A 15,942-nucleotide genomic window follows, 5' to 3' on the forward strand; every position below is an offset into this window, starting at 1 on the left:
GTGAACAAATAAAATACAGTATGGGAGGTACTGAATGATACCTGAGAGAGTTGCAAAGAAGACTCATGATAAACATGTTTAACATTTGTGGCATTTTCTTACCATATGTGACCTATCAGTATTCTGTCCCATCCTTGTGAACTTAAAAGAGATAAAAAAAAAAAACAACCCAAGCTTAAAAATATTTCTCCAAGAATAAAACAATGAGCAAGGACAATCATGATCAGCATGCTACTTGCAATACCCATTTTATAGACATAAGAGAAGAAAGTCTGTATCAGCTAAGCCTTCATTTGTAGGTTGAATTTTTTTATGCACCAAAGGATGTATTTAGCTGTAAAGGAATTTAAATCTTGCCTTCAATAACTTTAATTTTAGAACTCTTTTACAGTCTCCTAGATTAAAGAATAGAAGCCTAATGGTCATTTATAATTTTAAAAACAACACTTTGACTTGAATTACATCCAATGATCAATGAATATTAGCCCATTTGTAGTAAGCAAGTAAAAGATAATTTTAAAGTCAGATTTCAGCTATCAGATGTTGCAAAACCACAAACAGAAAAAATAGTCTTGTGATACACAGAAGTTTAAATATTCAGATCAGGCAAAGAAGAAAATAATCTTCAAAAATCAAAATACTTAGTTCCAAAGTGGGTACCAGTGAATAGAATGAAATCACCCCTCACTAATATTCATACTTCACTCAGCAATGTAGTCTGAAAAAGAATCAGAAACGAGTCTTTGAAGGCTAAATTATATTCCAACATCAGGTAGAGACATAAAAGTTCAAATGTTTGAGACAAGAAATACCTTTCTTTGTCTCTTCACTCAACACCAAATAATTTTAAGGGCCCTTGACTCTCTTAAACTTTGGCAGTTGAATCAATAATAAAATTTGGCAAAGCAAAAAGCACCGTCATTTCCCAGAAAAAAAATATCAGAACAGTGCGATATGCATTTAATCAATAATTAAGATCTATAAGTTAAAGTCTAATTTTTAAAATGTATGGGCCACCAAGCAGTACTCAAAGATTACTCCTGGCTCTATGTTTAGGGATCACTCCTGGCAGGGCTTAGAGGACCATATGAGATGCGGGGGATCGACCCCAGGTTGACTGTGTGCAAAGCAAGTGCCCTATTCGGCTCAAGTTCTAATTCTTGTATCTGACATGACCACATGGGAATAACTCACTATATGTCCACTTCTGAGCAGTACTTCCATTTTAGGAAACCTATTTCATTTCTTACTTATTCATTTGTGTGTGTCCATGTCTGAATCTAATAGCATGTAGTACATGAAGATTAACGTATTACCTGGCAATATAAAAATGAAACTTTTGTTATAACTCCAGTTCCAGGTAATAACTTAAAAGAAGAAAATAATGGCAATGAAATTGGCAAAAGAAAAAGCCAAAACGAGAGTTAAACATTATTAATCTTCATGTCAGCACCCAGGAATTATAACCAGTTCCAACGGTGATGCATGTTTCTGTACCTTCTACACATCAGCCTCAGACCTTTCAGCCATATTTTACATAAGCTTCAGAAACAGTTTCAGTGTTGTGACAAAACACTATGCGCTATTTGATGCGCCATAAATAATTTTTTTTTAAAAAAGCAAATGGTTTGTTTCCATTTTAAAATGACTACTGCAACACTGTGGGTGAGGGAACACTTGAGAAGGAAAAGGTAGTCACTTGAAAATGTTCACAGATTAAAGACTTCTTACTTAACAACACTTCAGGCATTAAATAAACAAACTATCACGAGGTAAAACTTTAAAAAAAAATTGAAACTGGAACCTTCACAAAAGCTCCCGTTATAGTTTTACTTCACCTTTCAAGATCCACATGTTTGTTTTTCCTAATAGGAGACGTGGGTTAAGGGTCTAATTGAATTTGATCCAACTTTCAATCACTCCAATGGAGAGAAAGTTGTAACGCTGGAAGTATGCATAATTTACAAAGCTTCCAAAGACACACAAAAACTAACCTATGACCTAAAAGCTACAATGGTGGGACCACTACTTCTCACTCACATCTAATTCTACTTTTCTTCCTGAACATAGGGAAGATACATCTCCCCTGCTTGTTGTAGACAAATGGGGCCATGTTTTTTTTAAATTAAATATAATTTTTATTTTAATCATAGTGGCTTACATATCATTGACAATAATATTTTAGGTACATATTAACATAAAATCAGGGGAATTCCCATCACCGAATTATCCTCCCTCCACCTCCGTTCCCATCCTTCTTCCCATAACCTCTTCCCTTACCCCTGGGGCTGCTAGAATAAGTGGTCCCCCCTGTGCCTAGCTTACTACTTAGTGGTCTTACACCTATTTGGTCTTGGTACCTCCCTTATCCCCCTCCCCAATTGGGAGGTGGGACTAGATAGTTCAAGTTATGCGATTTTGTTTGAAGAAGAGAAAAGTAATGACCTGGAGAAAAAAAAGAAAAAAAGAATCAGATACTCTGGAAATGGGCGGAGTCCTTCTAGAGGCTTTCGTCCTTGTTTGAGAGATGAAGGGGAAAAAAAAAGGTGAAACACCACAACAGTACATAAAGAACTGTCAAATAAAATATCCAGTGAGAATTCCAAACAAACAAACAAAACAAAAGGGTAAGCACCATTTAAAAGCCATGGTATTGAGATAAAAAAAAATGTGGCAGAGCACATAAGAAAAGAAAAGAAGAAAATAAATAAATAAATATAAATGGAGACATCCACTTCAATAGCCAAATCACAACAATGCAATCAACAAAAAATATAGATAAGTAATAATAAAAAAATTGTTTTGTGCTTTTTTTTCCCTCCTGCAGATGCACAGTAAATATTGGGGTCATTTGAAAAGGAATTTCCTTTGCCTAAGAGATACAGGGTTTCTCCACCCTCGAAGTATATTGTCATGGGATTAACTATAGACTCCTTTCAGGTTCATTTACTTTCCCCTTGGTGCTTTTGTGGTGTATGGAAGACTTCTGCTCCGTCCTGGGTGATAACATCAGACTTCTGTATCTAGAGGTCTCGGTATCTGCATGAGTCAAGGAGTTGAACTTATGATTATGTCTTTCTTTGTGGGTCTAGATTCTGTTCCCTCAGTGTCATTTTAATTCGTCTTCTGTGGTTGGCGGTCCTGGTCTTTGCGCTGATCCTAGGATGGGCCTGGGATAGCGTATTCCATTATGTTTCCAGAGATCCCCTTCCGTTGCAATAGTCTCAGACAGACCTCTGGAACTAGGGATCATATTTCTTATGCAGGTCGTAGCTCACACCCTAGACTAGGGTTTTTTTATTGGTCCCAGGATACATACAGTCTGGCCATAGTCCTGTCAGCCAGTCATCTGTAAATCGCGATCTTGGCATTTGGACAGACCAAAGGGTGACAAGTCTCAAGTCTTCTGATTTTGTCTTATCATTAGCTGGTGAGGTAGGATAACTTGCTCTTAGGTCAAGTTGTTCCCATTTTCCTCGTTGTCAGGGTATCATATTAGGGCTGGCACTTGTTGGTGTCCGAGCACTGTTAAGGATGTCCCGGTTGGGATTTGTTTCCTGTGGCTGTTGTGAAAAAGTGTGTTGTTTCTATGTCTGTGGTCCAGGGTTCAAGGCTGGACGGTCGGTGTCTAATCACCTGGGGTCTAAATTGGGTCCACGTGACATATTTTCAAGGTGGGAGATATCCCTGTATTGTAAACAAGTATGAGTTCTTATCCCTAATAAATAAGAGTTCATTTTTATACGTAAGATTTCCCCTTTTTTTAGTGTGCCTTTGCAGGGAGAAATGGTGCTACATTATATTGCCAGTGCATTTGAGGGTGGAGAGAGAAGAAAACAAAAATATGTCACACACCCAAAAAAGATAAAAATAGAAATAAAAAATATGTGCTCACACACATATATATATATGACAAGAAAAAAGATTTTTAAGAAATGAAGTAAAAAATCAATTAAAGGAACAAGATGATGCAAGATAGTATCTTGCATTTGGGGAAAAGCAGGTAAAGAGGTAGTGTAATACATGTCTTATACTTATGATGGTAGTATAGACAATAGAAGGGAATCAAAGGAATTCAAATAGGCAAAGAGGAATTAAAACTATCTCTTTTTGCAGATGACATGATGATATACATGGAAAACCCTAAAGAGTCCACAGTAAAACTCCTAGAAACAATAAACCAATACAGCAAAGTGGCTGGTTACAAAGTCAATACACAAAAGACAGTAGCATTTCTCTATACAAATAACAAAGTAGAAGAGAGAGACATTAAGAATACGACTCCATTTAAAATAGTATCAAAAAACATCAAGTACCTAGGAATCAACCTTACCAGGAAAGTGAAGGACTTATACCTGGCAAACTTCAAAACACTTCAGAAAGAAATTGAAGAGGATCTTGGGAAATGGAAGAACATCCCATGCTCATGGGTAGGTAGAATGACCATCCTACCCAAACTCCTATATAGATTTAATGCAATCCCCATCCAAATTCAGACATCATTCTTTAAAGACTTAGAACAATCAATCATAAAATTCATCTGGAACCACAAAAGACCCAGGATAGCCAAACACATACTAAAAAACAGGAAGCTGGGTGGCATCTCCTTACCTAACCTGAAGCTATACTATAAAGCCATAGTGATTAAAACAGCATGGTACTGGTACAAAGACAGACCTCAGACCAGTGGGTTAGAACAGAATTTCCAGGCATAAGTCCCCAGTTATACAGTCAACTGATATTTGACAAAAGAGCCAAGAACTTGAAATGGGACAAAGAAAGTCTTTTTAACAAATAGTGTTGGTACAACTGGAAAACCACATGCAAGAAATTCAAAATTGATCCATACCTCACTCCTTATACAAAAATCAACTCAAAATAGATCAAAGACCTCAAAATTAGACCCTGAATCTATAAAGTTTATAGAGAGGAAAATAGGTAGAACACTCGAAGACCTACATATCAAAAAGGTCTTCGAGGATGGAGCACCAACGGCAAGAACTTTAGCATCAAACATAAACAAATGGGACTACATCAAACTAAAAGGCTTCTGCATGGCAAAAGAAACCCTACTTAACACAAGAAGACAGTTAACTGACTGGGAAAAAATATTTTCACCCATCATATCAGATAAAGGGTTGATATCCAGAATATACAAAACACTCAGAAAGCTGAGCCCCCCAAACCAAATAAAGCCATAAAAAAATAGAAAGATAAAATGAATAGATACTTCTCTGAGGAAGACCGAAAGATGGCCAACAAACACATGAAAACATGCTCACCTTCACTCATCATTAGGAAAATCCAAATAAAGATAACAATGAGGTACCACCTCAAAAATAATAAGAACAATCTATGTTGGCAGGGATGCAGCATGAAAGGCACTCTCATCCACTGCTGGTGGGAATGCCCCCTAGTCCAGCACCTATGGAGAACAACCTGGAGAGTGCTCAAAGAACTCAGAATTGAGCTACCATTTGACCCAGCAATTGCTCTCCTAGGTATATACCCCCAAGTTGGAAGGACATTCATTCCAAAATACGTGTGCACCCCACTATTTATCGCAGCACTTAGTATAATAGCCAAGTCTTGGAACCAACCTCGATGTCCAACAACAGATAAATGGATAATTAAAATGTGGTATCTATACATAATGGAATACTACATGGCAGTCAGAAATGATATAATCACAGACTTTGCAGCGTGGATGGACCTAGAACATATTATGTTAAATAAAGTAAGCCAGAAGATGAAAGATAAACACAGAATGATAGCACTATTCTGAAGCACCTAGAACATACACCTTATATACAACTAATACTCAACAATCAAATAATAGGGTTTAACAGGGTAGAAACCCCAAACATTGTAACAGTCAACATATACCGGAGAGCAGTGCCCAAAACACATAAAAGAGGAACAACACAAACTCTTGACTACACACTATACCACCAAAAAAAAAAAAAAAAAAAAAAAACAGCAACAGCAGAAACGGCAGCATAGAAAGACCAGGTAAGTAATCAGCCTTCTACTACAAAGGCCCATAATAAGCCTTTAGGGATCTTATACAGGATTACAGGCAAAGGCTATCATGGGAAACCACTGACTCCAATGGAAGCATGCCATAAAAATATGTTTTAATGCCTTAATCTCTCAGCTTTTCTGTCTACAGGTGTCCTTGGATACAAAGGGTGGACAAACTAAGATTGCATCTCGGGGCTCAATCACACGAGATACCATACCCAGCTTGCGCTACGAGAATGTCCCGATAAAACTCTTTAGCATTCCCTTTATCCCTAGGTAATACTTTCATTTAGGACTTGAAGCACGTGACCACCCAAACCACCGAAGCAGCAACTGTGATCTATAGACTTATACTACAGGCCCTACTCATCAAACACACTCAAACAAACTAGCATTCCCTCTCTCTTTTCTCTACTCTTCTCACTACTGTTTTTTTTCTTTCTTTTTCTTTTTCTCTCCTTTTCTTTTTAATTTATTTTCTCTTTTCTTTCCTGCCCCTTTCATATACTTTCCCCTTCTACCCCTTTAAAAAAAATTCGATTATCCCTTCACCCGGCAATCCCATCCAGATTACCCACATTAAAACTCTTCAGTTCCTATTCCATTAGGCATCAAGAATGACCTCCTTCCCCAGCGAACCAGTACCCAGCACCCAGGCGAAGGGACAACCAGTCAAACCCACACTTCGCCCCCTACAAGAAAAGGCAACCAACTCCCCTGCTGACTCATGCTGAGTGGTCCTCCTTACCAACCCTTCCTAACGTGGACTGTTACTTGAAACCGGACTTAGCTCTACAAGTATCCCCCAATGCATGAACTCTTCCCAAGTCCTCCCTACCGCAAATCTTTTGCCAATCTCAAGAAGGTCAGGTTGGGAGATGGAAAGGTGCCCGGGAACCCACACACCACAAGAAAATCTGAAAAGACAATGGGGAAACCTATACTACCATCATAAGTGTTTTTCATGGAATTTACATAGAAGAGAAAGAAGCACATCACTTTTTCCTGCCACCTCATGCACTCTTCCCCTACCTCCGAGATCATGGAGGCTACATTTTTCCAGTCTGGAGCTATAGAATGCCAGAATCTCCATAACTCTGCATTCTCCACAGTGCTCAATTGCCATCTTGGGTGAACATACAGTGTGATTTTAAACCACTTCAAAACTATAATGATTTTCCCTGGTTTTGCTAACAAGTGAGAACCTTAAAACTAGAAGATTTAGTCTATCTTATAAATTACCAGAAACATAAGGAAATGGGGTCTTTGTATCTTCTTTAATTTCTTCCATGTTCAGAACCTGAAAAATCTGCTTCACATCATTTAATCCTAATACAAAGAAAATTGACAGTCAAAAAATAGGTGACTAAAAAAAAGGGTAGCATAGTGTTGGGGACTGAAACAAAGGTTACATATTAAGACCTTGGGACTGAAGAAATAGGATATTGGGTAAGGTTCTCCCTGCCCACCACTAACCCAAGTTCGATCCTGACCACCCCATGTAGTCCAGAGTCTCCCAGAATTTATTTCTCAGTGCAGAGCCAGGAGTAAGCTCCGAGCACACCTGGGTGTGTACCAGAACAAACAAGCAAACAATAAACAAATCAACAAAATCCAGATCTTGGAGAAAAAAGAAAAAGACATAGAAGATAAAGTACTCCATTAAGCTTGTTGACTTAATTACAGTTTGGATAAAATTCTCAAGTAAAGAACTCTTTCTTACAAAAATGCATATAAGATATTTGTTTAACCTCCTAGTAGTGGTCAGAGACTTAAGCATAGGCATGTCACAATAACTAACGTGTTCTAAGCAAAATGACAACAACAACTACCTCCTTCATCAGTTATTTTGAGGATTAAATTAAATAGCACATGGTATACACTTAGAACAGTGTCTGGCACCTAGAAACACTCTATAAATTTTTGCTATTGTTATTATATTTTATTATTACGCTTTCTACAACCTCTAATGCAAAGATTTATATACTGTAAGAATGCAATAAATGTTGCTAATCAACAGGCCTCAGGAATAGAGGAGAACCAGAAAATAAGGTTTTGTGTTCTAACATGTCCTAGGGTGTTATATTGTCTATAATTTACTTTAAAACATTTCAGCATAGACATGTATGTCTGAGTGAATGGGACATGTCTGTGGGGAGGAGAGGGACCTGGGTAGACATAAAATTTGTAATTGGGAATATATTCTCTAAGGGTAGTTAATTAGCCTATGAAAGACTTTAATTAAAACAGAGTCAGCTACTAAAACGCTCAATATTTTTTTAAATTTGATGAATATTTGAAAATTGGTCATTTAACATAATTAAAGTGAAGAGTGATTTACCTTGTTGAAGTGAGAGGTGCTGGATATGTGTGAGTTGGCCAGAAATCTTCCATAGGCAGCACAACTCATCTATAAATAAGACTTTAAGAGTGTATCCAATGAAACTATAATACAGCCACATCTGTAATTTTAGATGTTTTAGTGGCCTTAATAACAAATTTTAATAAGTGAAATAAATTTTAATTTATATACAGTTCCACCACTACAAACAATTTATATGTCATTAATATCAAAACATTTATGAGATAATTTAAAGTCCTTTATGTTTGTATTGTATTTGACTCTGACATTTTCAAATCTAATTTAGAATTAGCTTCATTTCAGGTTCCACCTAAAACGTTTTACTACTATTTGGGACAGCTGAAGCTTAGAACTCATATTAATCCAAAAAAACTACAACCTGTGGAAAGCAATTCTAGATTTAGAATTTTGATCTTCCTTGCAAATAGATTCTTCAGGAAAAATTTAAATTTCCCCCACAACAGAAAACACCAGGGGGAATGAAGTCTACCTCAGGAAGTATTCTCCTTTTAACCTTTCGTGAAGCTTCCATGGCATCAAAAGAACAGAAAGCTATAACTACAAGGGACCCGCAGAAAAGGCTATATATACACACCAGGGTGCAAAGTCATGGGTTTGAGTCCTAGAACTTTTGTTTCCATAATCATCAAAAGCTACTGATCTCTACCAAATAGAACTGCATAGTATGTCAGGGAACTATATGTATGACATATTATATGTCATATATGGCATATATATGTCAAACATAGTATTACATGGTTTGATGATACTTTTGAAATTTTGTTGAAAGAAATCAGAACAAGCATTATTTCTAAAAATGTATTTCACACCCATGTCTAATAAAATCAAAATTTACCTTTGAGGGGGGGGAGGAATGGCCTTAATACGTTAATACTAGTATGCAGTTTGTGCTAATTAAACTATATCTAAGTGTGAGCCACTGGTGATACACAATGATATCCAGGTGATAAGCATATGCATCAATAAAAACAGCCTATGTAAATGAGACTGCATCCACCTCTTACCATAGTTAGGATAAGCCCTTTACTTTTTAACTAGTACAAATATTTCAACTTTCTCTTCCACGTTTTCTCTCAGTTTTGTTAGTTTGGTGGTCACACCTGGTGGTGCTCAGGGATTTCCCCTAGCTCTGAAGTCAAGGATCACCCTATGTTTCAAGAATGCCAGCGATTGAACTGTGATTGGCTACATGCAAGACAGTTGCTTTACCCACTATGCTATTTTTCTGGCCCCTAAGTTCTCTTCTTGTCTCCACTGTTATAATTTTATTCAGTGAATATTAAGAATCTTTCATTATTGGGGGGGCATACCTGATGGTGCTCAGAGGTTACTACTGGCTCAGCTCTCAGAAATTAATCCTGGCAGGTTTGGGAGACCATATGGGATGCCAGGGATTGAACCCAAGTTGGCATTGTGCAAGATAAATGCCCTTCCACTGTCCTACTGTTTTGATCCCAGGATCAACTATTGTGCCACTCATTGTACAGTTATTAGATCTATGACTTATGGTGTCAAATATTTATGAAGCGGGGAAAGGGCTAGAACTAATAAGTGTCATGCTAATAGCATTAGTTGGATAAGAACAGAAGAGATAGAAGAAATATAAAATCCAAGAACTCCTGTAATATTCTTATCAAATAAAAGTAAAATAACAAAGGCTTTTTATGATGAAATTCTATTTTTGTGTGTACAAAATAATATCATTCATAAATTAGCAAATTATAGGTCGATTGGCTACTTGGTAGCTAATAGTCAAAGCTAGTTGGTACTTGATAAAATTATTTTATTTGCATCCAATTTACTGTGAAATCTCAAAACATAAATGGATCATTATATATTTTGAAGTAAGTTGTGCTATATGTCTAACCCTTGGTTTTCAAGATATGTTTTAACTTTTTTTTTCCTAATGTTAGAAAAAGTAACATGTGAACATCCAGTTTTCTTTTCTTTTTTTTTTTTACTTAAACACCTTGATTACATACATGATTGTGTTTGGGTTTCAGTCATGTAAAGAACGCCACCCATCACCAGTGCAACATTCCCATCACCAATGTCCCAAGTCTCTCTCCTCCCCACCTGACCCCTGCCTGTACTCTAAACAGGCTCTCCATTGGTATTTAATCAAAAGACTTGTATTTCTAGTAAATATAGAAACATAGCATATTTTTCTCTTTTAGAAAAACTTATTTCTATATTTTGACATTAAGAAACAATAGAGGGGATGGAGCAAAGTATAGTGGGTTTGGTGCTTGCCTCCATCCCAAAACCCTATATGGTCTGTAAGCTGCACCACCAGAAGTAATTCCTGAGCACAGAACAAGGAAGCTGAAAAAGCTGACAAGCTTCACCAAGTGAGAAACCCCAAAATAAAAATACATCAGAGAAGCTGGAAAGATAGTACAGTGAGTAAAATACCAGACTTGCATGCGACCAACCTGGGTCATATCACTGACACCACATGTGCTTTCCCTGAGCACTGCTAGGAGTGATTTTGGAAAGAGAAATTTTTAAAGACATTTCAAAAAGTAACCACGTCATTAGCAATGCAAACCTACCCACAAATATCCAGATTGTGGACATATTTCTCACTTCATTGCAGAAGTGATTAAGCCATTGGTCTTTGGGAAAAAAAAACCTAGAAGGAGAATAGATAATGTGTTGTTGAACATTAGAACAAATAAATTATTGAGGTCCTTATATCATCAAGACGCTTATTTCATTCAAAAGTTGACTGCCAGGACCGAAATGGTAGCACATTGTTGGACATTTGTCTTGCACATGACTTACCCAGAACAGGCCTGGGTTCGATTCCCGGTATCCCATATGGTCCCCTGAGCCAGGGGCAATTTCTTTTTTTTTTTTTTAATTTTTATTGTGACCAAAGTGCATTACAAATCTTTCACTGCATCATTTATGGTACATAGTGACCATGAATGAGGGGCATTCCCACCACCGGTGCTGTCCTCCCTCTGCCCCTGTTCCCAGTATGCATCCCATCTCTCCCTCCTCTACCCCCCAGTATGCTAGTGCCACTGGTCTCCACTTTACAGCTTGTTGTAGATTGAGCATCTATTCCACCGTCGTTGGAGATAAAAAGGATAAGAAAAAGGGGATAAAAAAAATTTGGTGACAACTACCAAAAAAAGAAAGGAGAGAGAAAAAAAAAAGAAAAGAAAATTGGAAGAAAAAAAATGGACCTGGAAAATAAAAATAAATCTCTAAATAATAACCACAAGAGTGAAAAAGAATGAGAAAAGTGGAAGAAAAAAGAGAAGGAAAATAAAGTCAAAAACTAACAAATCAAAACAAAACAACAAAATGTATGGGTGCTGGAGTGGTAGGGTTTGGCATTCCCCCTACTTTTTTTTTTTTTTTTTGCATAGGCACAGTAAGCATTGGGGAAGAAAGGGAATTCCTGTGGCCTAGGAGATTCAGGGTTTCTCCATTCTTGAAGCACACCATCATGAGATCAACCCCTGGCTCCATTTAAACACCAGGGGCAATTTCTAAGTGCAGAGCCAGGAGTAACCCCTGAGTACTGCTGGGTATGGCCTCCTCCAAAAAAATAAATAAATAAAGATTTAAAAATATGATAGAGATGGCAGAGAGGATTTAAGAGGCTGTTTCAGGCCACTTTTTGAGAAATAAACAGGAGGCAAGTGCCATAACTGAGGGATTTTTAGACACAGGGTAACAGGAAGAAAGGTATTAACAATAGATGACTCCTAAATTAATGCCTAGAGCAACTCTATAGAATGTAACATTCTTATCTAGGCTGAAAAATACCGGGAAGAATCATATTTTAGGATAGAAAAATTAAGAATTCAGGATTAAGTATATCTAATTTGAGACGACAGGAATCATCCTGACAAGGGTCTAACTCTGTGTGTGAATCCTAGAGCATATGCACATTTAAACTCCCGTTTATATGTTCAAGATCAGTATAAAAAAAAAACTTCTTAACTAGGTTCAACTAGATTGACAATCTAGAGAAAAATTTCTATCCTATTAGGTCCTCTCAGTTATACCCTTCTGCTCTTCGTGGTAAATAATTATCAGTGTCAACAATGCTTTTATTCCTCCTATTGATAACTACATTCAGAAGAGTGACTTATTTTTTTTTTGTATAATCTCTATGCAATAGAAAAGCAACTACGTAATTACACTATGTGTCTGCTCTTATGCAACAACAAAAAATTATACATCTGACCGGGGTGAGGGCACGGAATTTTAATATTACATTTTAAGACATCTAGACCATTAAAAAAAAAGTAATGTCCAGCTTAGAGAGGACTTATTCTTTATTATCTACTTTTCTCTTAAATTAGAAGTCTGTCCTCATACAATTTCAATTCCAAAAAATAAAACTGAAGGACACTTAACATCGCAGAACCACATGCTGTGCTTATAAAAGTTAAGTTGCAAAACCAGCTTGTTAATAATACAATTGAGATTTTCAGGTTGTAATGATGCATTTGGTTCTACCTATCTATCAAAAATTGTACCCAAGCCCCACATGCCACCTACTTGAAGAAAACAATGTTGGATTAAGAGTGTTTCATATCACCTACATGGAAGAATTCATATCGTCTGTGGCTTAATAATACAGCCAACTTTATAAAGCCTATTTTCATACTTAAGTTTTTGGCTACTTTTGACACTAAAATTAGGTGGTTTTAAGTGACTAGTCTAAAGTTCAAATTTTTAACATTCAATTCAGTTCCAGCAAATTTCTAAAAACACATGGGAATTGTAACTCATGTGTTAATACTTAAAGTTTTTGTTAATAAAACTTCCAACACTAAGCTTACCTCACTGAACTTACCTCACTGGTTTTTATGCTCGCTATAAAACTATAGCTGTCATAATATTTTTGAATTACTACAAAAGGAAGTAAGCCATTCCAAAGTCAATGTTATTTTGCAACATGATGATAGTTATAAATTCAAAATACTTAAAACCAATTTGGAAAACTATCCATCTTAGTAAATCCCAACATTTGAAAAGCCCATCTTCAAAACATTCGCTATTATCAAAATAAGTTTAAGAAAACACTATGTATCATGATTATCGCATGTCTCCTTAAGTTAGCACATTAAATTTAAACATAAAACACATTTAACGTAATTTTTTATATATTGGTCTTACTCAGATATGCTATGAAATTTTGAAGCTATCACTGAAGCCCATAGAACTTAAATCAGCAATAATTTAGTGCCAAGACTGAAAAACAATTTTATGAACCCACAGGCAGGGCTTTTCCATAAATCACAATGAGCAGCCTCCAGATATCCCCAACATATGTTTAATATAAATGACTAACAAATTAATGACTATTGCCACTTTATGTCAATGTTATTTAAAAATAAATTAAAGCATTAGTTTAATTTACTACTACTACCACCACCACTACTACTGCTGCTGCTGCTTCTATTACTAATACAATCTCAGTTTTAGTAAGTTAGGACAACCCTGGCTGTGCTCAAGGCTTACTCCCACCCAACTCTGCACTCAGAGATTGTGCAGTGCCAGGAATCAAGTTGGGGGATACCATGTACAAGGCAAACAACTGATCCCCTGTTCACTAATTTAGGTCAGTGCCTGTCTAAGGAGTGCCCAGTCTCCTGGAGCTTCAAGACCTATATTCAAGGATTCATGAGATCACTACAAGATTTGTTTTTATGTGAATGTTAATTTCAAAGATAACCGAAACATATTCTGAATCATCATCAAAGAGACTTATTCTGAATCATCACTAGGAGATGTCAATATTTACCTTTGTGTTGCAATCACTTGGGATAAAATACAAACATTGCACATAAATTTCTTATTTATCTTATATATCCCCCCATTTGCTATTGAATTTCATGGTGAAAATACAAAGGCTCATCAGCAAAATAATAAAAGTAATTAGTAAGGAAAAGGAAAAATCATACAGCATACAACTCAGCTAGCAGATCTCTTGAAATAGAATCTGAGTAATTACTGCAAGCATCGTATTTATATCAGGTATGATTTTATGTTAAGCAAACACAATCCTTTTTATTAAAGTTGTGGTAAGTTAATATTAATTTTGTAGGCTCTAAAATATTTTAATTTAGCATTTAATTTTTATTTTATTTTTATTTTATTAGTACTGTAAATGTGATAAGTATGCCTGGTTTTATCTTTGTACTAAGTTAAGTAATATAAATAACAATCATTAATTACATAAAACAGTACTGCATATCATCTACATTTTTTTATTTTTATAAGAAATATGTTCCCAAGGGAGAGATATACTGTTCTAAAGTAAACAGCATGAGAATATCCTCAACAAAATACTAACAATTCAAATCTAAGTGCTCATCAAAAAGTAAATGCACGTGACCAAGTGATATTTATTCCAGGTATGCAAGGATGCTTATGTATATGGAAGATAACCAATAAAAAGTATCAGGGCCTGTGAACATATGAGTAGAAGTAGAGAAAGATTTTGACAAGACTCAACACTCCTTCAGGACCAAAAGTCTCTACAAAATGGAAATTGAAGAAATTTTCCCCAACATAGTTAAAGACATTTACATCCAGCCCTTTGCAAACATTATACTCAATAGGGAAAAACTAAAAGTCTTCCCATAAAGATCAGGTAAAAGACAAGGTTTCCCACTCTAACCACTTCTGTTCAGTAAAGTACTGGAAATACTTACAACAATAGTCAGGCAAGAAAAAAAATATTAGGGCATCCAAATAAGAGAGGAAGAAATTAAACTCTTACTATTCACAGATGATATGATTTTAAAAAAGTTTTTAGAAACAAAAGATGTATATAGCAAAGTGTCTGAGTACAAAATTAACACACAGAAGTTCATGGTTATTCTATATGCACATAATGAAATGTAAGAGATTTTTTTCCCCAACTTTAAACTTTACTACAAAGCAATAGTTATCAAAACAGCACGGTATTGGAATAAAGACAGGACCTCAGATCAGTGGAATAGGCTTGAATACTCAGAGAATGTTCTCCAGACATGCAATCACCTAATTTTTGATAAAGGAGCAAGAAATCCTAAATGGAGCAAAGAAAGCCTCTTCAACAAGTGGTGTTGGCACAACTGGCTAGCCACTTGCAAAAGATTGAATAAAGACTCCCAGTTAACATCATGTACGAAGGTAAATCCAAATGGATTAAAGACCTCAATATCAAACCCTAAACCGTAAGATATATAGAACAACACGTAGGCAAAACACTCCAGGACATTGAGACTACAAGCATCTTCAAGGAGGAAACTGCACTCTCCAAGCAAGTGAAAGCAGAGATTAACAGATGGTAATATATTAAGCTGAGAAGCTTCTGCACCTCACAGGAAATAGTGCTCAGGTACAAGAGCCACCCAGAGTCGGAGAAACTATTCACCCAATACCCATCAGACAAGGGGCTAATCTCCAAAATATACAAGGCACTGACAGAACTTTACACAAAAAAAAATCTAATCCCATCAAAATATGGGGAGAAGAAATGGACAGACATTTTGACAAAGAAGAAATACAAATGG

General features: G+C 36.2%; 1 protein-coding gene and 1 pseudogene across 3 annotated transcripts in view; one reads left to right on the plus strand and one right to left on the minus strand.

Annotated features, from left to right (window-relative positions):
• The window catches only part of ERC2 (ELKS/RAB6-interacting/CAST family member 2), a 1,176,444-nt gene that overhangs the window by 667,903 nt on the left and 492,599 nt on the right, over nucleotides 1-15,942 (minus strand). The gene's annotated exons all lie outside the window — the stretch shown is intronic.
• LOC126013619 (golgin subfamily A member 7-like) overlaps nucleotides 1-15,942 on the plus strand; it is a 29,518-nt pseudogene that overhangs the window by 1,027 nt on the left and 12,549 nt on the right.

Source organism: Suncus etruscus, chromosome 7, assembly GCF_024139225.1.
Source record: "Suncus etruscus isolate mSunEtr1 chromosome 7, mSunEtr1.pri.cur, whole genome shotgun sequence".
In the NCBI taxonomy this organism is placed as follows: domain Eukaryota; kingdom Metazoa; phylum Chordata; class Mammalia; order Eulipotyphla; family Soricidae; genus Suncus; species Suncus etruscus.